Source organism: Mugil cephalus, chromosome 6, assembly GCF_022458985.1.
Source record: "Mugil cephalus isolate CIBA_MC_2020 chromosome 6, CIBA_Mcephalus_1.1, whole genome shotgun sequence".
Lineage (NCBI taxonomy): Eukaryota > Metazoa > Chordata > Actinopteri > Mugiliformes > Mugilidae > Mugil > Mugil cephalus.
The window spans coordinates 9,266,694-9,293,230 of record NC_061775.1 but is presented as its reverse complement, the minus strand read 5'-3'; the positions used below and the strand labels follow the sequence as shown (position 1 = coordinate 9,293,230).

The 26,537-nt window shown below is 43.6% G+C and overlaps 1 protein-coding gene across 3 annotated transcripts in view; it reads right to left on the bottom strand.

Annotated features, from left to right (window-relative positions):
• Positions 1 to 26,537, bottom strand: part of dab1a (DAB adaptor protein 1a) — a 193,031-nt gene that overhangs the window by 102,531 nt on the left and 63,963 nt on the right. For all 3 annotated transcript variants that reach the window (XM_047586880.1, XM_047586878.1, XM_047586881.1), the window contains exon 2: positions 16,857 to 16,865. The gene's annotated coding sequence lies outside the window, so the exon portion shown is untranslated. The remainder of the gene's footprint in view (positions 1 to 16,856; positions 16,866 to 26,537) is intronic.

The following is a 26,537-nucleotide window of genomic DNA, read 5'->3' as shown; positions in this document are numbered from 1 at the left end:
CGCCTCTCTGATTCTGACTCTGTCTGTCTTCCTCAGCCTCTCGCTCTCCTCCTGTCCGCTTTAATGTAGATGTCAACATCAAAGTCTCCATCCATAAGTCAGGTGTAGCGGTAAACATGTACACTAGCCAGAAAGTGTCCATATCGACTAAAGTTAAAACCACGGCGTCAGCCGCAGTGTTGTACTTTAACTTAATCACACACACCAACTCTGTTGTGGCCGCAGGAAGTGAAGAACTATAAGAAGCAGCAGCATGTAGCTCCTGTACAGATGCCAGTTTTGTTTTCACTGATCAACCCTGCCCCTCTGATCAAACACATATGAATAACTAGCTGAAGAATATCTGACTGAACCCTACTCGTGCACGTCTGATTTAACAACTGATAAACTCACTTGCCACTTTATTAGGTACACCTGTTCAATTGCTACAAATAGTAGCCAATCACATGGCTGCAGTTCAATGCATTTAGTCATGTAGAGGTGATCAAGACAACTTGCTGAAGTTCAAACCGAGCATCAGAATAGGGAAGAAAGGGGATTTAAGTGACTTTGAACGTGGTATGGTTGTTGGTGCCAGACGGGCTGGTCTGAGTATTTCAGAAACTGATCTGAACTGATCTACTGTGTTTTTCTCACACAACCATCTCGAGGGTTTACAGAGAATGGTCCGAAAAAGAGAAAATATCCAGTGAGCGGCAGTTGTGTGGATGAAAATGTCTTGTTGATGTGAGAGGTCAGAGGAGAATGGACAGACTGGTTGAAATGATAGAAAGGCAACAGTAACTCAAATAACCACTGGTTACAACCAAGGAATGCAGAATACTATCTCTGAACACACAACACGTCCAACCTTGAAGAAGATGGGCTACAGCAGCAGAAGACCACACCGGGTGCCACTCCTGTCAGCTAGTTCATACAGGCTCACCAAAACTGGACAATAGAAGATTAGAAAAACGTTGTCTGGTCTGATGAGTCTCAATTTCAGCTGTGACATTCAGATGGCAGGGTCAGAATTTGGTGTAAACAACATAAAAGCATGGATCCATCCTGCCTTGTATCAATGGTTCAGGCTGGTGGTGGTGGTGGTGTGATGGTGTGGGGGGATAGTTTCTTGCCACACTTTTGGCCCTTAGTACAAACTGAGCATGGTGTAAATGCCACAGCCTACCTGAGTATTGTTGCTGACCATGTCCATCCCTTTATGAGCACAGTGGACCATCTTCTGACGGCTACTTCCAGCAGGATAATGCACCATGTCACAAAGCTCATATCATCTCAAACTGGTTTCTGGAACACGACAATGAGTTCACTGTACTCCAATGGCCTCCACAGTCACCAGATCTCAATCCAATAGACCATCACCTTTGGGATGTGGTAGAACGGGAGATTCTCATCATAGATGTGCAGCAGACAAATCTGCAGCAACTGTGTGATGCTATCATGTCAATATGGACCAAAACATCTGAGGAATGTTTCCAACACCTTGTTGGAAGTATGACACGAAGACTTAAGGCAGTTCTGAAGACAAAAAGGGGTCCAACCTTTTACTTGCAAGGTGTACCTAATGAAATGGCTGGTGAGTGTACATGTACAGTGTACCCACTGGGCAGATAAACCCCAAGAAATATACGACAGGATACCGACACTAAAGTCTATCCACTTTAAGATCTGTGTTTGTATCCAGTCACTCTGCTTTACATCCACTGAGCTAATTAATACACAAGTAGGAGCATTTAAAACCATTAATCAGGCTTTTACGAGGCTAGTCCGAGCATTAAAAAGGTTATTTGCCTAATAGATAGAAGTGCAAAGTGAATTAGTCAGCGGGCTGAGGTCTATAGCGCTGTTAAGAGCTCCTTGGTAAAATCACTGACCTTCCTGATCATCAGTTCACGGCACACATGAGCACATACACACAGGCAAACACACACACAGAAAAATAAGCCACATCACAGCAAGCCAGTGACCTTTAACATCGTGATGATATAGTATTTTCAGAATAATCTTTCCATTTCTCTTTTGTAACAAAAGTAGAGTTATGTGGTAAACAAGGCAAAGTTTTATTTGCTTGCTTACAAGTTTGCACAGTTACTCACTGAACATTATTTCCAAAGTAAAAAGGATTTTCATTAAAAAACACAAAATCCTATTCTTGGTGCTGCAAGAATATTTACTGTAGCGTGTTTCTCATCTGTTTATCTGAAAACTGAGTGAGAAAAAAAGATGATTATTGAGCAGAGGATAAGACGCTCTACTCGTTAGTGTTTTATTAAAACACAGCTTTTAAAGATACTGTGGAAGGTTGTTGAATTTTAATGGCCCCCTCACTGTGCTCCAGATAGCAATCTGGTTGTGAACACGCATGCAGGGAGAGAGGAGAGGAGGAAAGAGACATACGGGGGGGAGACACATGGAATAGAAAGAGGGAGCAGAAGAAAGTGAGAGCTGGGGCAAAAAAAAAAGTTGGAAAGGGCATGATACAAATTAGTCTTTTGATGGCAGGAGGATGTGATGAAGACAGGAATGATGACATAGCTGTAAAGATCTGAGGAGTCGAGGGAGAGGGCGCGCCGGACGGCTTCAGATGGAGGAGGGAGGCAGGAGCAGTAGGTTAAAAGGACTAGTCTCTTTCTGTCTATTTATGTGTAGCCTCTACCAGCTCCCCATCTGTCTGTATTCCTCTGCCTTCCAGTCTGTCAGACAGCAGACACACAGGCACCGCTGTAAGGTGTCACGCTGATGTGTGTCACATTCTGATGCTGTATCCCCGTTATGATCTCATTGTCTGAATGACAGCATCTTCTCTTTGACATCAGCAGGGCGCGCACACGCAGACTTACACACACGCGTGCACAGTGGCAGGGTTCAGCCTTATGTTGAGTGCTGGGCAGCAGCCTTGAGCTGTCCACTGGTAAATACAGCAGAGGCATTGGCATCATGTGTTTTTTTTCCACAAGTAACTTGAGGTACTTCATTCAGCGAGCTGTGCTGACTAAGAGGGATCAAATGAGCGCTGCTGAAAGTGACAAAAATATCAGCAAGAATTGAAATTTTGCATAAACAGTGAATTAAATGATTAGATGCACTACCTGGCCAGTTAGTGTATTTTGTGAAAGATTACCATCATAGAGATCCCACAGAGAATGACCACCCAATGAGTTTTGTCATCTTTAAGCTTATTGCCGGGCTCTGGTCAATATTTCCGGCCACCAAATGGCAGAGCAAACAAAGTAAGTAAACATCTGGTGAACTCACAGCTAGCTGCTAAAAGCAAAACCTCTTCCTCTGGAGCCGAGAATAAGCCAGAATAAAAATGTACTTAACAATACAGTCATCGGGCCACATGGTGCTAACCTTTGAGCTTGCTTTGTTTACCTGGAGACACAGTAAGATAAAAATACATGTCTGGGTGGGACGCCTCTAACCATTGAGTGTGTTATCGAACCAGCTTGATGCTAAGAGACGAAGGAGAAAACACTGAAAATGGATAAATAAATCTGGTTTCTACTTGTACATTCTATGGTAGGCAGGGACAGCAACACCTTTACTCCACATTGTCTTTCTGGGTGTAATCTAATTAATTTAATTCTGTTTCTTTGTGCATTTAAGTTCATGATTAGTGTTGTTCGTTTTCTCCCACAGTGAGGCGGAGCTGGTTTTAAACCAAAGTTTCTGCATGTGCCAGTCTAATCTATTTCTGGAACTCACTAATAACAATATCAGCGGGAAGGAACTACATGTTTAAGAACAACATATCAAAATCACGTTATGCGTAAATTTGAACTCTGGTTTTACAAACTGAAGTGTTTACATGTCTTGGGGAGTCATACTGCACACATGATAACGAGTGCATAAAGTTTTCATGAAGTTTTTTTTGTCCTTCCACAGGACATCTAAGGTGGCTTAAAGTCTTTTCATAAATTTCCCCCATGTGATGTCATTTGATAATTGGTTTTGTTTTCAGATTTCAAGACTGGACTTGGGGAATAAAAATAGAGGCTAACTTTTTAATAATTTTTAAAGCAGTTCTTGCAGGAGGACACATAAACACACCCACATATGCACACACACACAAACAAAAATAGTTGCACGAATAACAAGCAGCAAAGACCTGGCCTCTCGACTTCGTGAATGGCAGTAATTGTGTTTAGGAGGCGGAGTGACTGACGGGGGTTTGAGAGGCAATGAGTGCGGCGGAAAGGTCGTTTAGCTCGTTACCACTAGCAGGTAGCGGCGGTTTGGATGCGGCCGCCATGATTGGACCATTGACTTGCAACCTTCTTGATTCCTCTATTGTTTCTGATGCAGGGCCGGGAAACACTGAGGGATTTTGACATATTCATGCGGCGCCCCACTCATGTGCGTGAGCGAGCCTATGCCTGCATATGTGCGCTGACAACCCCTGCATGTCGTGAGTCGGTGTTTCAGAAGGCTCATTGCAGTTTAACGCCCACATCTGCGGCTAAACGGGTTTGCTTTTCAAATGTCAGATCGCGGTGGGAGAGAGAGTCTGACGAGACTATGATTGTTTTTCCCATAAAAAAGAAAAAAAAATGGAATGAAGGGAAAGAAAGAAGGGGAGAGAAAGGGGAGATGATGGCTGCTTCCCATTATTAGCCCGGCTCCTTCCACTGACAGAGGAAATAGTGAGTCTCCCTCGTCCTGTTGATCGATCCTTCTTATCTGGGAAGATGGCCAGCACAATACTCTCTCTATCTCTCCATCTATTCATTCCTTTCTGTCCATTTTCTCACTCTCATTTCTTCATTTGTCCGTCTGTCATTTGGTTTCTATTATGTTTTCTCAGATAATTGCTTTTCACAGCAGATAACTCTTGGAGTGAAATCCTTCGCCAATAGACAAATTGTCATAAAAAGTTATAAGTTCCTTTATTACACTCCCCGTGAAATGGAATCCCGCATTTCAGTTCATGGCATGCGATAAAAGCAAAATACGAGTGGGAGTTTTGCAAGTTGAAGGGTGAGGGTGTGTGTCATTTTGATGGTGGTGCTTTCCCAGAGCCTAATGTCAGCGGCTGATAATACATGCTTTAAGGTCACGGCGATAAAAGCCGAGAAAGCACTGATGAAATATGATCGGATTCAAACACATTTATTACTCTACTTGCTGTAACTTACAATGAGCACTGGTATTTAATTGAAATTGCTAAGCACGCATATCTCAACAACAGTACATCTCCCTGTGTTTTAATGTGTTCCCGCGCTATAGACCGAGTGAAAAAGAACTTCAGTATATAGCAGATTGGAAACAGGCCAATATTCCTCACTGATGAATTAAAACATTGTAAAGCCAGACTCATAATCAGACATAAAACTTCGCAGGACATTTTAAAAGTTTTTTTAAAAAATTACTGGAGGAAATTACTTTCGTTCTATCATCATTAAAGTTATTCAAAAATGTACATTACTTGCCAGCGTTGGCATTGTCTTAAATTAGAAAAGTACACTGTTCATCGTTATAATAACCGTAACACCCAGCCCCAGTGTGAAGAGGAATGGATTCTTACATGTGAAATCAGTGACTTGAGTGAAGTCCTCGCTGAAACACTTATTGCACGATCGAAGTCTTTGTCAGAACCTGCAATTTCCAGCATGTAAGTTGTGTTTGTTTTTTGTGTTTATAATGTCTATAGAGGAGCGGCTTTTGAAAACTGTAATGTGAAGATGCAGAAGGGGACGAGGATGAGGAGTGACATACACATCTAATGGTCTAATCACTGGTAATAACAGAGTCTGACTCCTGTTTAAGTGACACACAGACAGCACTGGTATTTGGGCCACCTGGGTATTAAATGAATAACAAAGTGGAGGAAATCAGTGGAGTTCTCATCAGAGGCATTTTGTTTAGGTGCACATTTAAACCCCTGCCTTGTATCAAAATGCAGCAAGGTGTCTAGATTTGATGAGATAAGATTAGAAAGTGTGTCTCTGTGGTGGTTGTAAAACAGTTCAACAGTTCACGGGGGAAAAAATAACAACTGTGATAAACTGTCGTTTCTCAAGACATTCATCAAGCGTAGAAGTGTTGCAGCCTTCTCAGAAATGTGTGGAGTTCATTCCGCAACGAAATCCCTCTGAAGATGTAACACTGAGCTGTTGGAGAAAAAAAACAAAAAAAAAACACATTTGACATTTTATGAACCAAAGCAAGTGAGTGGAAGAAAGAGTGAACAGATTGTTGATTGTTGGCTGCATTCTTTGTGATGCACCAGCGGATGTGTAGTGTGGCATGAATATATGGATTGTGTACCGCTGTTTTTGTATCTGCTGCTGAGGTATTCTGTCTGCCGAAGAGACGGCCTAAAGAATTCATGGGACAAAGCTCAGAGCAGGAGGTCCGTCTCACAGAGAGGTGCATCGTCTCAACACACACATGCACACAGAGCTACTTCAGACTATACCTCTAACATCTAGAGAGCATGATAGACCCAAGAGAATCCTCAGTGCGACACAAAACCCATCTCATGCGCACGTGGTCACCTCATCCTACAAATCAGCACGGAAGTGCGTGTTTGTGAGTGCGGCTGTCCCTTGTGGTCAGTGCAGCGGAGGCAGTATTGTCAGTGAGTGAGCTCCCTGTGATATGCAGCTGTTGACAGGTAGCGCGCCGGCGGGACTTGCGCGACCACAGCAAACACGAGCGGTTTGCGCACACGCAGACACACACACACACACGCGCGCGCACAGGACGTGACGTGACAGACTGAGAATCTCTGCGACATTGTGGGATACTCAGCACATCAATAATGCAGCGTCTCTGACAACTGGAGGAATCAAACTCCCCGCACCGTCTCACTCCATCATCCTCTCTCTCTCTTACTCTCACTTCCTCTCTCCCCCCGTGTTGCTATCTCACTGCCCTCCCATCCATCTCTGCTCACTTCGTTACACTCTCTGCTGGATGTGGACGAGCGTGAATTAGAAAGCAGGCGACGAGAACGGCGGAGCCGCTGTTGTTCGGAGAACTTTGCTGCTTAGTATTGAGTGTGACAAGAACACATTGGCCTTACGGGATCGAAACACATCCCAACAGCCGGGATGATACGAAGACTCGCTGTGTGTGTCACCACCGAGGGCTATACGTACACTTGTTTCGGGAAGCTCACTCATTTAGCTGACCTGTCACATCAGCCGCATAAACGGCAACGCGCAGGCACACAAACACGCTGAGATGTCTGTCATAACCAAAGAGCGGTGTCTGGTGGTGGCTCAGCAGCCATCTGTAGCCATGACAGATGAGAGCTGCTGGAGACACTGGAGTCTGTACATACAGACACACAGAGAACAGAGCCGGGGGCCTGCTGAGTTTGGATGTCACCGCAGTGGCTGACAGCAACTGCCATGCCATTGTATTGCCACATAAATCTGTATTGTCTGGTTCCCGTTGTGTGCGTCGGTGCCTGTGTGCGTCCCTCCTCATGTGTCGCTCTCTTTTGGTCTGCATGTTTTATCTCTTTCGCGCCGTCTTTTTTTTTTTTTTTGTCAGTATGAATTAAAGGACAAATCTGGCATTGGTCTTCTTTTGAAGGGTTTAGCAATCGCTCCTGTTGGTTGAGATAAAAATATAATCACCACACTGAAGGATGAGATCTGTGATCGTGGCGAGACAGCTTAAATAAACTAATATGGCAAGTGAAGAATTTAGATTTGGGAACAGATAGGATTGAAATTATAAAGTTAAATAAGTAAATAAATGAATAAAAAGAAATTTTTCCTTCATTGAACCCTTATGGGGAAATTCTCTGTCATACTTTTAACCCATCTATTCATTCACACAGCAGTGTGTGCGCCCAGAGCGTTCGTGAGTGCACAGACCAGGGGGAGCAGTTTGGAGGTGGGAGGGACACAAATCTGTAACAATACGGTCTCAAAACTACTTTTCTAACCACCTTCCACTGTATATCTCCTTTTCTCTTCTTGGTGGGAATAGTAAAAATGTAAACCTTGCACAATTTTAAATGCTCACAATCAATCTACGAAAAATCTGTTGCAGTAGTATTAAGGTGAGTTGTAAGAACAAATACACCAAATCCTGTGATCTCCTTGAGGCAGTCTAACCTGCTACACTCATATTCAAGCAACACACACCTAACGCACCCCTTTAACCACGGAGGTGCAGCTGAGCCACCAGCACCAGCTCATTTGTTGCCTATTTGTGGAAGCTGCTCATCTCTGATTGAATTTTGCGTTCTCGTGCCCCACGCCATTCAGAGTTGAACTGAAGAGATCTCGAGGAATCCTCTTTAATGTGCGCTCACATACTCTGTCATTCAGTCCGTTCCTTTCCTCCTCTCTCTTATTCCACACTTCCTCCCAAACGACTGAGGCACAGTCAACCATGCGACCGGTCACAAATGCTAATGACGCATGGCTAACGCGAGACTCTGTTCTCCTCTCTCCCAACAGTTCCGTCTAACTCCTGTACCTGCAATCTAAATGGATCTGACAAGCGTGCACAGACACACACATCACAGACATCAACTCGTCCACATAATGCTGACAGCCGCTATTGCTCTGCAGAGAGATATTACTTAGCCGTATTGCATTGCTTGCACTTGCAGCACAGAAAAGCATATTACTCACAAATGCCATTTAGGTGTTGACTGTGGCCGGATGCTCCACACATGCCGTTTGGGAACAGTCTCCCTCACAGTCTCCTTCCTCCAGAGCCCCCCCATGGCACTCGCAAGTCAACGCGGCGCTGTTTTGGCACTTCAAGCGCGGCGAGACAAACTCTTTTTCAAGGTTTGATTCTGAGAGGCCGCTATTTTTGAGCAGTGCTACTTTAATTGGCGCTACTACGAGATGAACACAAAACCATGGATGGGCAAGTTTTATAAGAATTTCTTTCCTGCTGTGACTGCAGTGGCGTATGTCATGGGGCTTGTCTGGGGAATTTGTGGTGGGTGGAAGGGGGTTTCATGAATTTCCTTACATTCAAACACACACGCACACTTTCCCTCGCCTTTTGAAGGAAGCGTCACGCATGATGCTGCAATCTCCTCATAAAACGGGAAACCAGAAAAGAGGATTTGAGTATGGAGGGTGGAGAGAGACTCCCCCCCTCCCTCGCTCCTCACCCTCTTAAACCTCCCCCAGCTGTGGGCAGGACAGGCCGATAGAGGATGACACTGTTTGCCATCTCCCTTAGAAGTGCCTCTATCTATCTCATCCCCCTTGATATTTTTTTTTTTTTTGTGCCACTCACTTCCTCTCCCTCGGCCCTTTTCTCTGTCCCCGCTGTCACTGGAGTCGTGGCCTCCTTCATCTCCACCAGTTGTTCCGTTTCCCTCTCCATCCCATCTTTTCTCGGCGCTCTGTTAACCTTCTATTAGCAAGTCTAATGTGAGGCCTTCCTGGCTGCCTCCTTCATGGCTCCGGGCTCTGCGCTTTCCAGGCACTATGACAATGTTTTCCTCAAGCCCCATTAGTGCCTCCTCACACCGCTAACAGCCATGCGGCACACAGAAGGATAAGAGGGGGAGGAATGAAGAGGAGGATTACAGGGGAGAGGCGAGAGCGGTGGCGGGGGTACTGGGTGAGACTGGGGGGAGAGAGGCCTGGGCAGTGTGGCTGACCAAGTGAGAAAAAGGTTGGAGAGGGATTAGAGGAGACCAAAGGAGGGCAAAAGGGGAAATGATAAAAAGAGAAGCACAGGGCGACGCTGGCGGGGGAGGGGGAGGGATTTGGATTGGGAGAAGGTTTGAAGGATGGGTGGGAGGCGAGGGGGTTGGGAAATGTGGGCTCTTCCAATATGGCTGTTTAGCAAACACAATTTGCATAGAACCGATGCGGATGGAGTTCTGTGACACGGTTATTTGCATACATTTGCATAAAATTAATCCCCTTCCCAATCTCTGCGCCGATTGTTTCTGATGCAAGACAAAAATAACAGTAAGTCAACAAAATGAACGGGCGCATCCAGACAAAGCAGACGTATTGACACAGATGCAGGCGGGAAGAGTGTATGGGAGGAGTTTGGGCTTCTGTGTGCGTGAAAATGTGTGGGAAAGCATCTGTGCGCAGCCATCTGCAATCATTTTAGGTCATTTAGTGGTTCTGTCAAAAAACAAATGATCTTCTCGTACAAAACAATGCTCACTTATAACACTACGCCTCCCACTCAACAAACAGAGCTGTTTTTTTCTTGACCTTACTTTGTTAAATACACACACACACAGACATATCAGCCTCAGTATTTAAACCAAGTGAAATAAAGAATGATGATTCCCACAGTACAATGGTACCTGTCATCTCCAAAGTGTCTTGTGTTCCGGGTATACAGTGGTTCCTATCTACTGAAAGTGGTCCCAGGAAGGTCAACCGGTCAAAACGTCCCCCCAGTCTCACAGAAGAGATACTATACATACAAATTGCTGAAAACTTAAATGGCTATGACCTTATGAAAGGTTTCATAACACACAGTTGCTAAGTATGAAAATGAGAAGCAACAATTCAATCAGAGTGCCCATGCTGACCACTGTCCACTGCCGAAGTTCTATGGGAGCAGTATGTGTCGTGGCACAGCATGGATGTAGTGTGATGGGTCTTGATGTATGTGTGGATGCTACTTTGACACTTAATCTTGCTGCAGACTTAACCCTTTAGAACCGTGGTTCGTGAATTACCATAACTCACAGTGGTTTGTGCTATTGACAAAAAATTCTAAGTGTGTCTGAACAAAGGTAAGTTATGCATTTGTCTGGAAGACCTCCGTGACATCTCAAGGGAATAACTAACTTAATTTTTACCAACAAATTCCTCCAAACAACCCTCTCATCCTGGGTTTTCCCAGTCTTGCATCGCTCCCCAACCTGCAGTCAACAGCAGCGGTGCGTCATCATTACCGTAACGGCAGCTTTTTTTTTTTTTTTTTACCAGAAAGCACAACTTCCCACTGTTCAGCCACACTTTGAATTTTGTCCATTAGTGAGTTATGGTAATTCAAATACCACAAGCTTTTTTGTTGTTGTTGTTGTTGTTTTTTTTTAATCTATCGGCAGATGTTTAGGTCTTAAAGGGTCAAAGTACATGCTTTTAATGACAAAGTAATATACCAATGGCAGTGGAATCTTTCAGCAGGATAATGTGTACTTCCACATCTGATCCACAGAGGCCCCGCCCACCACAGAACATGTTAGGAGGTCATTAGGAATCCAGGCCTCAGTGGTTGAAAGCTGTCTCAGTGACACAAGGAAAACCTACACAATATTATACATATAGGTAGGGTTTAATAATGTAATTAACAGGTACATTGATATGGTATTCTTCTGCGCCATATACATTCATATTTTCCATCCTTCATATTTTCATTGTACAGTCTGTCTATGTCCAGTTGTGTACTGCTGGCAGTGTTCTCTACTGCATTAATCCCTTATTTAAAGACACCTAACCTGCATAATGATAGTAGCGAGCACATTAAAACAGCAACTTAACACCACTTCCAGCTGTAAACCAGGTGTGCTCCAGTTAGATGCGGTTACAGGTGCACCTGTGTGAAGCAGACAGACATGAACAAATGCTTAAAAATATATATAGTGGAGCGTTTAACAGCACAAGATATTTCCATCGTGAGTTGAAAGAAAACTGACAACACTGTTGAAAAAGAAGGGAAACTGGACTTATTTTCCCCAGGACGTCACACTGACATCTGACAGTGTTGGTCTACACTTCTGTGTTAAGTTGACACAAAAGCTATGGCGACAGTGCAGACGTTTATGCAGAGCCTGCGCTGACCCTAGTGCCGTAACTGATGTGCACCTCCCAAGAAATGTAACTACACACTGTGGCGACGCAGAGTGTGAGAGCTGTGATTGGTGATTGGTCCGCTTGGTTGTTGCATGAGTCTGCTTCAGTATTTCCAGCTGCTTCTCCATCTCTTATCGTGTTGGTTGTTCGGGATCAACACAGAAGGAACACATCAAGGAAGGGTTAACTGAGGCAGACATTTGTATGACTTGAAAGTTTCAGTCGCTATTGTTGAAAGTAATGGAAATGAAATAGGAAATAGAAACAAAAATTTACCCGGCTGGCGAAAAGACACAGTTCTGACTAGCGTTTTGGTGGCGTTGTTACAGAGTGAGCCAGACAAATATAGATGGCTTACCCACAGTACTTTAAAAGAGCCTGAAGTGGATGCTTGATAATGACTGTATGAGCATGCAACTGCTTTGTAAGAAATTTGGGTTGTAACACCTTACGCCTTGCCATCCACAGTCATTTACAATTGACCATCTTATATGGTGCATATCTTGACCAAGCGGCAACCTCCAAGTGCAAAAAACTGCAGTTCATCGAGTGGCCTCATTTGTTTGTTTTTTATTAAGTGGGTGGAGTAAAGTTCATCTAACATGGCCACCACAGGCTCCGCCCACTAAGGGCTTCATTTTTGAGGTTCAGAATCCAATGGGTGATGTCACGATGAGGTTGTCGATAGTATATACAGTCAATGATCTTAATGTAAGTGTATTAACTAATGAGAAATTTAGTTTTTTAACATCCCGGTTAACTTTCAGGGATTGATGGAATTAATATACCCATGCTTTACCTACAGAGACAAGTAAAAATGTCTGCTGTCAAATATCAGTTGAAATCTACAGCCTGAACTATCTAGAATGTGAACATTTTAAGTGATTAGACTACTGAGTTGTCACAGCAAGTGACACAAAATATACAAATGCAACGTGCTGCTGAAACACATCGGGAAACGCATCACGACAACATCATGCGATGCAACAGGAACCTCTATGCTGCTCGAAGATGTGCCTGTTGCATCTTTCAAGATCAAAAACTAAGATCACACGAGTGCGCTTTCAAGGACAATGTTTCTCCCTGTAAATGATTTCCTGGAGGCTCACTATGAGGGAAACGGAAAATAACGACATGAAAGATTCCTTCACTAATCATTTTATCCTGCGATCAATTCAAACTACAGAGCATGAAATAATGCAGATCCTGCACTCAGGGCATTGATCAAACACATTTGGATGGTTTTGCATTCGTGCTTGTGTGTGTTTGCATGCAGGACAGCAGGAAAAAAAAAAAAAACACACACACACATAAAGATAGAAAGTGTGTTTATAGTTGAGTGTGCGAGTGCATCTGTGCGTGTGGCCATTGATCAAAGGCAGAGCTCAGGTTTGCTGGTGAGGAGAGGAGCCAATTGATCAGAAATGTCTGTAATTGGAATCTAAATAAGACCTGCTGCATTGATCCCATCTCAGCTCTCAGCTCCTGGCTTCTGTATATGTGGTTTTTGCTGAAGGCCAGCCAGCCCACCTCCTTTAAACCTCCTCCTCTGGCACATGGCTTTCTGCATCAATAATTACTAAAGTTACGCTCTCACATCTAAACTGTAAGTAACTTGGATGATTGACTAAGCCTCGTACATTTTATAATACGCTGCCTGCAATTTCGCTTTTCACCTACTCAATGAAATGTAGCAATTATCCAAAGTAGCTGGGAGTGATTGCAAATGCCAAACGGTTTTAAGACTCAAACAATAGAGCAAATCAAGGTGGCGATAAAAAGAATATATATATATATATATATGTATATAGTGAGCAGAGTCACTGTTACCTGGTGCACAAGCACAAAAAATGGCTGCTTGAAAGCACACACACTCACGCCTACACACATTCCCCTACAAACAACCTCCACCAGCAAGATAAGGGCTAAATTATGGGATCTGTTGCCTGGTGAGAACGACGTCATGAAGACAGAATGCAGCAAGTAGCAAATGGCCTTTACACCGTTAGTATGTGTTTGTTATTGTCTCTGTGGGTTTAAGTGGTCATTCAAGCATAACCGCAGGCATCCAGAAAATAAGAAGACATAGGTTTACCTCTACGTGAGGCATTTAAAATGTATTACACTATCATCCCTATCATTTTCACAGGAACAGATGGACAGGAGAGATATATTTATGTATATTTACACGCAATGGAGACAGATAAAACAAACATGTCACTCGGGGTGCTTATGCATTCACACACACTTATGCCATTTAAAAATTGCATTAGCATTGCAGCAGGAATCCTGGAAGCATACAGATTAGAGAGCTGTCACACTAAACAACTGTACACAAAGACACTTAGGAACACAAATAATAGAAACGCTACACCTGTTACTGGGTTTGATGAGCAACAGAGAAAGCGGAAGTAAATCAATGTGTTACCAATTCAACGTGAAAGTAATTCAAGTCAGTAAAGCCATATCAGAGCCACATTTGCTTTCATGGAGATTCTTGCAAAGAGTTGATTTGTTTTGCAGCCTTTACCTAAGCGTCTGCTACACGATGAGGGAGCAACGCGAGGGAGAGAATGTGGGCAGACAAGGTTGGACTAAGCCGCTGGTGGTTCTCACGTGAATGTTTTGTGGGAATTCAGACATACTGTACCTCACACAAAGAGACAGAGAGAGAAGTCAGTCTGACTCCTGTTATGGTATTACAATTTAATGCCGCAATATCTCTGAACATACAGAATGACCTTTAACAGAGCTTGTGCAAGACGGCAGAACACGGGGCTTTCTCATAATAACTGTGCTCAATAAAACAGCTCATTTGCATGTGTGTTAAGATTGTGTGTTCATATTAGCGTGTGCGTATAACCATGTGGGTCTGTATGCGGTACACGTAGACATTCTGATTTTTTTTCCTCATGTATTTGTTCACTACAGCTTCCTCTATGTATATAATCATATAGATACTGATGAGAGAATATGCTAACATGTGCGAATCTCTGCACGTGTGTGTGGTCTTGTTTCTATTAATTTGTGGGGGCCAATCTCTTGCAGAATACTAATGGTACAGGGCAATTTTTCTCAAGAAAAAGAGGCTCAAGCAGCTCTCCTGCTGAGGCTGAGTTAAAATCAATTAAGATTTGGTTTTAGGGTAAAGGTTACAATTAGGTCATGATTAAGTGTTGGGTTAAAGGTCAGGGTTAGGCATTTAGTTGAGATGGTCAGAGTTGGGGTAAGGAGCTTAGAAATGCATTATGCCGATGGAAAGCACTTGCAAAGATGGAAACGTGAGTTGGTGTGTGTGTCTGTATCAGACTGTCTGGCTTTTTCTGAGCCTCAGCAGGAGAGCTGCTTGAGCCTTAACGAGGCTGTTAATTAGTGTGCTCTAGAATGTACATCTAATGAGTGTGTGTTTTACAGCAAAGGGACACGTGCGCACACAGAAACACGCACACACACACACACATGCACACACACACACACACACACTTGCCCAAACAAGAAAAAGACAGATGGACAACAGCATATAGATATGGCACATCTGGCAGAAATCTCTTTGGAGGAGAGAGTGTGTGTTTGTGCGCCGTGTCCTGCACGGGCCGTATCTGACTGTATTAAAGAATGCAGACCAGCAGGAAAGATGCTGCTGGAGGCATTTCTCAGTGTGATTTGAGCTAACATTCCTGTACATGAGGAGAGACGAGCTGGAAGTGAAGACAGTTCTGAGCCTTGTGCCATCTCTGCTCTCCACCATCTGTTTACACGCACTCCCAGCTCAGACCTACTGCTGCTGTCAGACTCAGCTCAGCTGAAAAGTACGTTTTTTGTGAGCTACAGAGTAACATCCAATCAGATATTCCGACTGATGCCTGGCCATTTTGAAACCACACAACGGGTTTGTAATGGGTCCCTGTGGGCCCTCTGGTCATAAAAAAAACAACAGCACAATTCATTTCCAGTCAAAAGTGATAAAACATCAACACTGGAGGTACGTTTTCTTTTTTCTTTCTTTTTTTTTTTCTGACAGCAGCATCATTATGCAATGCAGCTACATCTACTTTTCTTCTGTAGACGGAGTCAAATCAATCAGATTTGCACAGCTGTAGCCGATGTGAGATCAAGAAATACTTTATTTCTCACAGACACACCAGCTTGAATGATGTAGCCCTGCCTTAAAGTATTCATAAAGGCAGGAGACCAAACATAACTGAATATTTATTTTATACCGACTGCGAGTTTCACAGGCACGTCCCAAGTGTGAGAATATAAGACAATCACCAAACATTGAAATTATGAAGCCATGATTGATTGCTTCACACTGGCATCAGGAGGAAGGAGAAACGAATGCATGCACAAACTCAAAGAGAAAGACGCCACGAGAGAGACAGGAAAGAAAAAAGCCTACAGTAGAAAACAACAACTATTCATCCTCTGCCACAAACTGTCTACTCAACATAAAAAGCAAAAGCGACTTCCCTTAACGTCTTAGATACAATCATGAGTCCCATGCAGCACATTTATTGCCCTCAGTGTTCCAGCAGAAAACACAAGCTGAGACAATAAATTCCCGTCCTCAAATCTCCTGTGAGTTCAGCACCAAGGACAGCTCCTCTGCTGCTGCCAGCTCAGAACGTTTCTTCTTTCTGAGGATTTGTGGAGGCCAGATAGGCTCATGTATAAACTTGAGAGCCTGGACAATACAGGACTTTGCCAAGTGAATTACATTTCCCAGCATGACTAGTTCTGACTTAATGCCTGTAAATGTGGCATGCAGCTCTTTTTCAGTCCGGAAATGAGAAATTTAGTATTACCGCGTGACTCATGTGGGTGTCCTGAAAACATGCTGTTACTGTTGTCTGCAACCATAAAATCCCACTAGAAATACTGAGAGCCATTCTGGATCTTCAGCCATAATTCACAGAAGAAAAAAAAAAAAAAAAAAAAAAGGAGCCAACAGAGACTACATAATAGTTTTGCAGGCACGGTTTGTGCAATTCACACATACTACAACATAAACATAAACAGCCTGTTTAGCATCAGTCACAGTTTACAAGAGCAGCATTTGTGGTGGAAGTAGCATGGGAAGGTACTGACCTGTTCCAGCTGTTTCAGGCGAAAGCAGGGAAGAGAAGAGGAGATATTTAGTGAAACAAAACATCAGATATGTCATAAACACATTAAGATCATCTTGGACTCATTAGTCAATAATTATGAGGAAAAATCACACAAACACATTGAGCTGTGAATATTGGCTAAATGTCAGGTAGACTGTTAAAATTATTATATTTTCCCACTATTACTACCATTACTACCTTTTTCTGTCAACAAAGATATGTGTCAACTGACTGGGTTTGTTTAAAAAAAATCTAATTGTGGCAAATTCATCAAATTCAATAGTGTGACATTTGGCATGTATAACCCTAGTGTGACCCTTACAACTAATAATTTACTGTAAAGAACACTGCTAGGGATGGGAGCGGTAGGAAGAGGAGGTTTTCAATACAGTTTAAACTAAATTAGCTACCAAGCTTGTTAGAAATAACTTAAATAAAAATTAACGATGGCAGATGGCATTTATGGAAGATGGGGGGGAACAAACCTCATAGCAGAGTGTGTTTGAAATCAGAACTGCTGCACAGCTGAGAACACAGCCTCTGATTGGTCAACAAACTAAACCCAAAGGAGCATGGGCATCTAGTGGACAGTTAAGAGCAACCACACACAGAAAAATGAATAAAGTCATTTCACTTGCTCATGGACTCATGACTAATGTCGAGACACACACAATAGAAAAAGATCATACACACACATTAGCGAGGTCACTCAAAAGGAAAAGCCTGATAAAAGTGTTCTCCATAGTATGGATGAATGTGGCAGAACTGTGAGTGACGTTATTCCCTGATTCAGACTTTAAAATAAATGACACACGTCCACTTCCTCACATGTTCATGCACCTACTCTTGTGTCCACATATTTACACACACCCACAAGCTCTCCCCCGCACTTCCACTTTGCTGAAAGGGTAGAAGTGTGCCCTTTCTGCATGGCGCGCTGCCAGCCACTCACAGCACATTACCAGCATGTGACCCCTCTATGTGCTGAAAAGGGAAACATTTAACCTCCCGCCCTTTTCTGCTGATGCTCCCTCATAGAATCTTATCCTACGTTGAATATGAAACCCCCCCCCCCCCCCCCCCCCCCCACGGCCTACACACCGCTTTGTTTGTGGGCAGAAAGCTGAACCACAGTGACAGTGTGTTTCTGAAATGTATTGTGTGTGTTCCGTTGGCTCATGTGCATTTGGAAAATTCGATACATTTTTTTTTGTGTGTGTGTGTTTTTAAGTGTCTTTCTATTCCCATCTGCAAGCTGCAGTGGATTCATTCCTGCTGTGGCTGTTCTATCAGAGGGAACATCAATCTACGAGACTGACATTTAATCCCAAGCCTGGGCAGGTACAGAAACACACGTGTATGCACACAGCACAAAAACACACACGCACAAAGTAAACACACTATCAGCCGCTTGCAAGCTCACACAGAAACACAAATCAAATCTCAAACATAAACCGCTGGACTCTGTGTGAAGTGCGGATCCTGCAGCGCGATGAGAGGACGTGAACTGAACTTCTAGAGGAAGACGAGCTCTGCGTGTGTGAGAGGAAGAAAAATAAAGCTAGGAATAAAATCGGAGGGAAAGGATTCGAGGGAAAAGGTTTCCCGCATCAGTCTATTGGTTTTGGCTTTGACAGAGCGTCTCAGAGATACAGGTGGTCAAGGAGAATGAGGGGCTGTGCAGACATCAGTCGTCTGTTTCTTATTTCTGGGAATCCACTGAGCTCTTGAGGATGTAGCTTTGTTATTACACTGGGCATGTCTGTGGCTTCGTGGCCACCGCGCTCACATCCTCAAATCTCACCATATGTCAACGTCTTCTCCCGTTTTCTCTTTGTCTCTCTTGTCTTTTAGCCTCACTCTCATTTCCCAGCTCCTCTATTTTGGTCGCTAATACTCATTGAGAAAGTCATTGCAATGTCCTCATTAGCAGTGGTGTCATTTTCTCCACAAGTACTTAGCTTTTCCCTCCAATGATGATGACTTTTAATAAGGTCATGCAGAGAAATCCTTGCGCCTCTCTGTGCGCGTCTGTGATTGCACGTGCGCCTTCACGCGCTTTCTGTCAGAGCGTAATAAATGACAATATTCTCGCGATCATTAGCAGATGCATCGGCGACGTGGTTGCCACAAAGGCAGAAACAAAGGAGGAAAAGTGCAGGACATGGCTACACAAAAGGTTGCTAAAATAAGCATGAAAGAGCAGAGACAGAGGAGAGCTATTACTGAAGGGCACAAAACCAGCGGGGCTCTGAAATCAGTTTTAATTAGAATTGCGTATCACCTAGAGTCATATTTTAGACAGCATTAGAGCAAGGTCTGTCAGAGAGCACGGCCTCTGTTGTCACACACTGGCAACCTTTTCATTGTTTCACAGAGCTGCTTCAGTAGCAATCCACTCGCTGTCATTATCGTGCCTTTCACCAGCGGAGGTCGAATTAATTAAAAATGTGTAACTGTAGTCCTGTCGCAAAGATTTTATTTTGACAGTGTCACAATAAGCTGCCATTTAAACTGACGTGTCTGTTTAAACCGTCGGAGCGCTGCGTCCTGCTGGAAAGACATTTTTGTAAATACACCCTGAGATGCAACCAAAGGCATCATCAATGAGCCGGAGGTCAACGGCTGTTTTGGTTCTTTTACCGAGACAAGACGAGACACAGTCTCTCAGTTCACCCAGCTGTTGCTCATCAGATCACGGCTTACATTGTGTCGTCTTCCCTAATCCAGAACAGTCTTGAGGATCTTTCTGCTGCCTCTGTGACTGCTGACGCACTGATAGATTTGATTACAGTTGTCCTTGTGGCTGCAATGTAGATGGAGTACCTCTGGTTGAGGCTTTTAGATCTTTTGTTGCTGCTCCCCTCCCTCCAAAGAAGTCCTACAGTAGCCACACGCCTATAGACAGAGACGTAAAAGGATTTATTTTCAACCTATAACAATATATCTCAAAATAACCAGACCTTGCTGTGAGCCATACACTCACACAGGCCAGCATGGATAATGGGTAATGGCTACAACTAAAATGGCTTAACAACAAATGCTGCTGCCAATCAAACACCAAGTTGGCTCTAGGCTTTGTAGAGTGATTGTCCCAGGACTACTCTGCATTGAACCTAGATGGGCATGCATCTTCCCTTCCAGTCCTGCCCCCGGCAGTTCTTCATATTTGGCCTTCAGTTCTTTCTCCATACAATCCTCCCGACACCTTCACCTCCAGTACAAGGAGGATGCCTTCTTCAGGGCAGGTGTAGTTGCAACAGTGTAAACTTGTGGAAACTTCAGCTGGCTCCAGACCACTTCCAGGCTTGTACTCTTGTCAAGACCCCCAATGGCTTCGTAGATCCCTCCACCGGCTTTTCTTTTCACAATGGGTTTCAGAACCCGATTGTGGTGCCAGGTGTTGAGGCTCTAGGAATCCTTGTGTTTCAGGTAACAAATCATGATGTGTCCCAGTTTTTTTCTCAATGGGCAAGTAACAGTTTAAGGAGTCCGCTTTCCACAAGCTGAAGAGGTTTAAAGGTCTCTGTAAGACGGTAAACACTGCCCAGTAATTTGATGCGCTTTGGTTCTTCTATCCAGAGATTTGTCTTTCAGATTTTTACGATCCACAGCCACCACCCACCATATCCTGGCTCCTCTCATCCTCCACCACTGTTTACTTCTTCCTGAACCAACCTCCATCCTTCCTTCTTCATGGCTGATTTGAGATCAGGGACGTCCTATAAACCTTACATAGCATCTAATAAAAAAGTGCACTAAAAACATCTTGAAAATCCAAAGTAAAGAAGAAAAAAAAACTCCTTGGTCATAACCCCCAATATATTCTATGTAAATAAAGAAGGGAAATAGCTGTTTTGAAGAGTGTTGAATCCTGCCGTCACAGGTTGATCCTGAAGGTAGCTGAAAATGCTGCTGTGACTTTTTGACACAAAAAGGCACCACTCAGCTTTTTTCTGTGTGAAAAGGACTCAAGAGGTACGAAAATAAGTCCCGCACCAACCGGGAGAACAAGCTGAGTATCAACTGCAGGCTGTCAGATATACATAAAAGGCCGTCATGTGTTGTTATGTGAATACAGTCAAGTAGTACTATTTTTCCATCATTATGCGAACGCTCGCGCTGAGCTGGGTTTATCAGCTATCTCCTAACAGTTAAATGGCTTCAAGAGGCACTAGGGCAATAAGTCCTAGGCAGGTCATATCAAAAGACTACAGAGTACCTACTGTACGTGCGCACTGCAGTACCACGGTATCCACTACAAACACATGTACATTCCCACTGCAGTGCAATTAAAACACTAACTGATAAAATGAGACGTGCAATGTCTCCCTGGTAGAGTGACAGGAACCAGAGTATGGAATCTGTTCCACTGTGAGGAGTGACACATTACATGATTAGACAGCATGCCCGTGACAGCTGCCACAGGTATGCACAGGCACGCACACACACACACAGACAGACACACACACACACACGCACAAATAAAGAGAGAGAAAGAGAGTAGGCTTGGGACTAGTTCTCCGGCTGAGTTACAGCACTGTGTAATAAAAAGAAGGCTGCAGGCAGCCGCAGTCTAACTCCCCCTGAACATACACAATACTAAGTCACTACTAATAAAGACTCACAACCTGAGACACACAGAGCTACTGCAAAACTCCACTGCAGCTAACGTTTCATTAAAGGGCGTGTGTGTGTGTGTGTGTGTGTGTGTGTGTGTGTGTGTTTGTGTGAAAGAGGAAGAGTGTTTTGCCCTCAGGCCTTTCCTCTGATAAACAGTAGCATTAAAAGATTTCACCCACATGGACACACACAAAGATTAAAAGACTTACAGACACACGTGTGAAAAAAAGAGCAGACACACACACACACACACACACACACACACACACACACACACACACACACACACACACACCCCATATTGAGGGTTAACCCAGTCAGGACTGATCGGAGCACACATTTCCAGTAGGGAGAAACCATCATCAGTAAAGCTTGGTGTTATGTTAAGAGCCTCTAGAGGCAGTCAATACACAACTGCTGAGGCTGGTAAACACAAAAAGGTGTCACCATCGCCGCACAGATGTCGAGGCCAGTGGTGATGATCATGCAAAACAGCTGAATGCATACAGCCAGTAATGGTATTAATGATGGAGGGGAAAAAAACAACAGCACATCAAACACACTCATATAGAACTACACTATCATAGACCGTGGTCCTGATTGTATTCATGAACCATCTCTTTAGTAGCCATGTATATGTATGAAGTGGTGGCTCTGAGACTTTGGGACAGAGGAGCCACCGAGGGGGTTAAGACGCTGTCACAAAGGCCCAATCCCCGACATTAGGGCCAAAATTGTCTCTTTTATGGTCCGCGATTCATTTCATATATTTATCAAAGCGGTTCAGATTTGCATGAATCACTGTCATCCTTCATCTGTGCTGCAACTTAAGCATGAGGAGAACGTCAGCACCAACACATTATGATTGGACTTTTCTAACAATCAACCATATTCTTCCTGAATGATGCCCTCCCTCGTTTTTCTCACTCTCGTCTTTTTTTTTTTGTCTTAACTAGCATCATACAGGCCCTCTTTTAAAGCCCGCTCCCTTAGGGTTGTTTAACACTCTGTAACACATAAGCACTCTCTCGCTGTTGTTCACACGTTCCTAAAGACAAGGTGCAAATTGAGGCAGTGCTGCTTTTTCTCCCAATGTCTGGCACTCTCTGAGAAAACAGCACCAAAGCAGCTAACACATTAGCGATTATTAGCCTGCGTCGGAGACAAAACACAGTCAGCCTGAGAGGTTCAACTAAAGCTCACACATCAAGCAAAAACATAACAAAAAAAAAACATGACAGACGTGGATGAAAACAGATCAGCGAGATGAGATTGTGTTTCTCCGACTCTGCCTGTCACACACTGAGGTTTATTTTATATAGCAACTCAAGGCAGTTTCTGTTTCATTATGTGTCTCTGGAAGTGTCCTTTTATTCCAAAGTGCTCCTTGTTACAATACAATTAGTCTATCAGCTCTTAAAACAATGGACATTACGTCGTCCCCGCTTCTCATTTTGTGCGTCTAGTTCTATTATGCCGCATTTGAGATTAAATTATGCTCTTTATTTCCATTTCCTCTTTGAGGACTGACCTTCAAACGTATCAGCGCAGATCAGAGCCCAAAGCCCAATAAGACTAATACATCCTCTTTGTCCATTTGCAGAGAAATTACATGCACCACAATATTAGAGAGAGAAAATGAGATATATAATGAAGCAGTGATCCAGAGTCTATAACAAATTTGTCAGGGCTTGGTCTTCCATTTTCAATCTGTTCAATTTAGTGCTGCGATAGGAAACAAATTGGACTTGAAGTTGAACTGGCACCAAAACTAAGACCCTCTATCCTAATTTATTTAGCAAGCAAGGAAAATAAAAGGTCTTAATGTTCTCTGTGTGTATGATGCTGTGCTTCATCACTGGTGTGGCAACAACCTGAAACCTTTTGGGACGCAGTCTGGACCGCGATTCATTGCACTTCCACCCCTGAATCTCTAGCTTACAACCAATTACCTCCCCTCTTACCCCTCCAGCCTCCCTCAATAAATCACTATTCTCAGTCTAATCACAAATCAGCCCTCCATCCCAACAAGCGAACCTCAGCCCAGTGGAACAATCACAAATCTGACCCTGATGCAGCAACTAGATGAGAACTGTCACTGCGGCCCTGACCTCTGACCCCTGCCCCCCCGCTCTGATTGGCTGTTCTCCGTGGACATTAAAAGTCCCTCTCCACTGAGAGGACAGAGAGAATGCTCTTTCTCATCCACAACACTTCAGATCTGTTTTAGTGTTACTAACAGGCATTGTGTTTCACCGGATGTGCTTCACTCCTGATGTTCACATTTTGTGGCTTCAGTCTCGACATAATGATTTTTCGAGGCTGACACATTTATTAATGCAGTTTATTAATTGCAAATATGTTCCTTACAATTCTGCACATTAGACCATTTTAGCTGGAACAGCCCATGGCAAAGTAAACCTCGTTTGAAGGAGTGTACCACTCTAAGAAAGATGCGTGTCTTCACAGGTCACAGGGTGTTTCTTTGCGAGATGGCCTTAAACAGAAAACTCACTGCCGCCTGCAAAAGTTTGGTTTATTTCTCCAAGGTTGACTGCTGAGGTCTGGGCAGATTTACTTTCAATTTGAGGATATTATTTTGGGTATTAGTTTCGTTCCGTGGTTCATCAGTGCGTTCTTTCGCATAGAGCAAAATCAATACGCAATGGAGGGATCTACTACGCACAACAATTATTTCCATCGTAAATAAATGTTTTCAACAACTAAAGGTACACTGATCAGCCACAATATTATGACCACCGACAAGAGAAGTAAATAACATCTTGTGACAATTCAATGTTCTGCTGGGAAACTTTTAGACCTGGCATCATGTGGATGTTACTTACAGTGGGGGAAATAAGTATTTGATCCCCTGCTGAATTTGTAAGTTTGCCCACTTCCATAGAAATGATCAGACTCTGGTTTTTATGGTTGTTTACTGGTTATGGGTATAGACAGAATATCAGTCGAAAATGCATAAAAAACACACAATCTAAAAGTTATAAATTGTTATGTATTTTATTAAGGGAAATAAGTATTTGATCCCCAACAATTCACTTAGAATTCAGGCTCCTACAGATTGGCTGGTGCGCATGTGGCACACAGCTGTGCTCAGTCAACTAATTACCAATACTCCTGATCTTAACTCGTCATGTATATAAAGCACACCTGCTCTAAGAATCAGTTTCTTACATTCCAACTTCTACAGCACCATGGGCAAGACCAAAGAGCTGTCAAAAGATGTCAGGGACAAGATTGTAGACCTGCACAAGGCTGGTATAGGTTACAAAACCATCAGCAAAAGGCTTGGTGAGAAGGTGACAACTATTGGTGCCATTATTCGCAAGTGGAAGACCCATAAAAGGACCATCAACTGTCCTCGGTCTGGAGCTCCCCGCAAAATCTCGCCTCATGGAGTGAGGATGATGATGAGAAAGGTGAGGGAGCAGCCTAAAACAACACGGCAGGAGCTTGTTAATGATCTGGAAGCAGTTGGGACCTCCGTCACCAAGAAAACAGTTGGCAACACACTGCGCCGTTATGGATTGAACTCTTGCAGTGCCCGCAAGGTCCCCCTGCTCAAGAAGGCACATGTACAGGCCCGCCTTAAGTTTGCCAGTGAACATCTAAATGACTCAGAGAAGGCTTGGGAGAAAGTGCTGTGGTCTGACGAAACCAAAGTTGAGCTATTTGGCATTAACTCGACCCGCCGTGTTTGGAGGATGAAAAAACGTGAGTATGACCCAAAGAACACCATACCCACGGTTAAGCATGGAGGTGGAAACATCATGTTTTGGGGCTGTTTTTCAGCAAAGGGTACAGGGCAACTTCACCGCATTATGGGGCCAATGAATGCAGCCATGTACTGTAACATCTTGGACAAAAACCTTCTTTCCTCAGCAAGAACACTGAAGATGCCTCGTGGGTGGGTTTTCCAACATGACAATGACCCAAAACATACTGCCAGGACAACAAAGGAGTGGCTCAAGAAGAAGCATATTAAGGTCATGGAGTGGCCTAGTCAGTCTCCAGACCTTAACCTGATCGAAAACCTGTGGAGGGAGCTGAAGCTCCGAGTTTCCAAGAGGCAGCCAAGAAACTTGAAGGATTTAGAGACTGTCTGTAAAGATGAATGGGCCAAAATCCCTCCTGCGCTGTGTGCAAACCTGGTGACCAACTACAAGAAACGTCTCATCGCTGTGCTTGCCAACAAAGGTTTCTCTACAAAGTACTGACTTGTGTTGTGCTTGGGGATCAAATACTTATTTCCCTTAATAAAATACATAACAATTTATAACTTTTAGATTGTGTGTTTTTTATGCATTTTCGACTGATATTCTGTCTATACCCATAACCAGTAAACAACCATAAAAACCAGAGTCTGATCATTTCTATGGAAGTGGGCAAACTTACAAATTCAGCAGGGGATCAAATACTTATTTCCCCCACTGTATATGCACCACCCACGTAGACCAGGTCAGACACCCCAACCTCATAGCAATGACACTTCTTGATGAACTCAGCCTTCTCCAGCAGGATGCAGCCTGACACAGACACACACACAAAAACAGTTTAGGAACACTCAAAAAAAACAAACAAAAACAAAAAAAACATGAAAAATGGCACAAATGGCCTCTAAGTTCACTCCCCTCCCCTCAACCCATAAGGCCCCCGCTAACAACATTCTGTTATCAGACTCCACAGGACCCCCTCAGAAGGCCCATGTCCATCCTCTGATAAGTCACAACTGTTTTGGAGGCACAAGGGAGGCCTACACAATGTATCATAATGTTATGGTTGAGCGGCGTACGTAACAGTAGCAAATTTATTTATGTATTAGCCTGAACTCAGAGGAAGCACTGGCATTTCAGACCGTCTCAATGTAGCTCACTGACTTTAGAGGTATTCTCAACAAAGGTTCATTCAGCTGCACAGTAACATGGATTAATATAAAATGGATACAGTTGTAGTATTTGTATTGTACTCTATAAAGAGTTGATGACTATCACCTGGCCTTGCAGATTTGACCACCAAATCT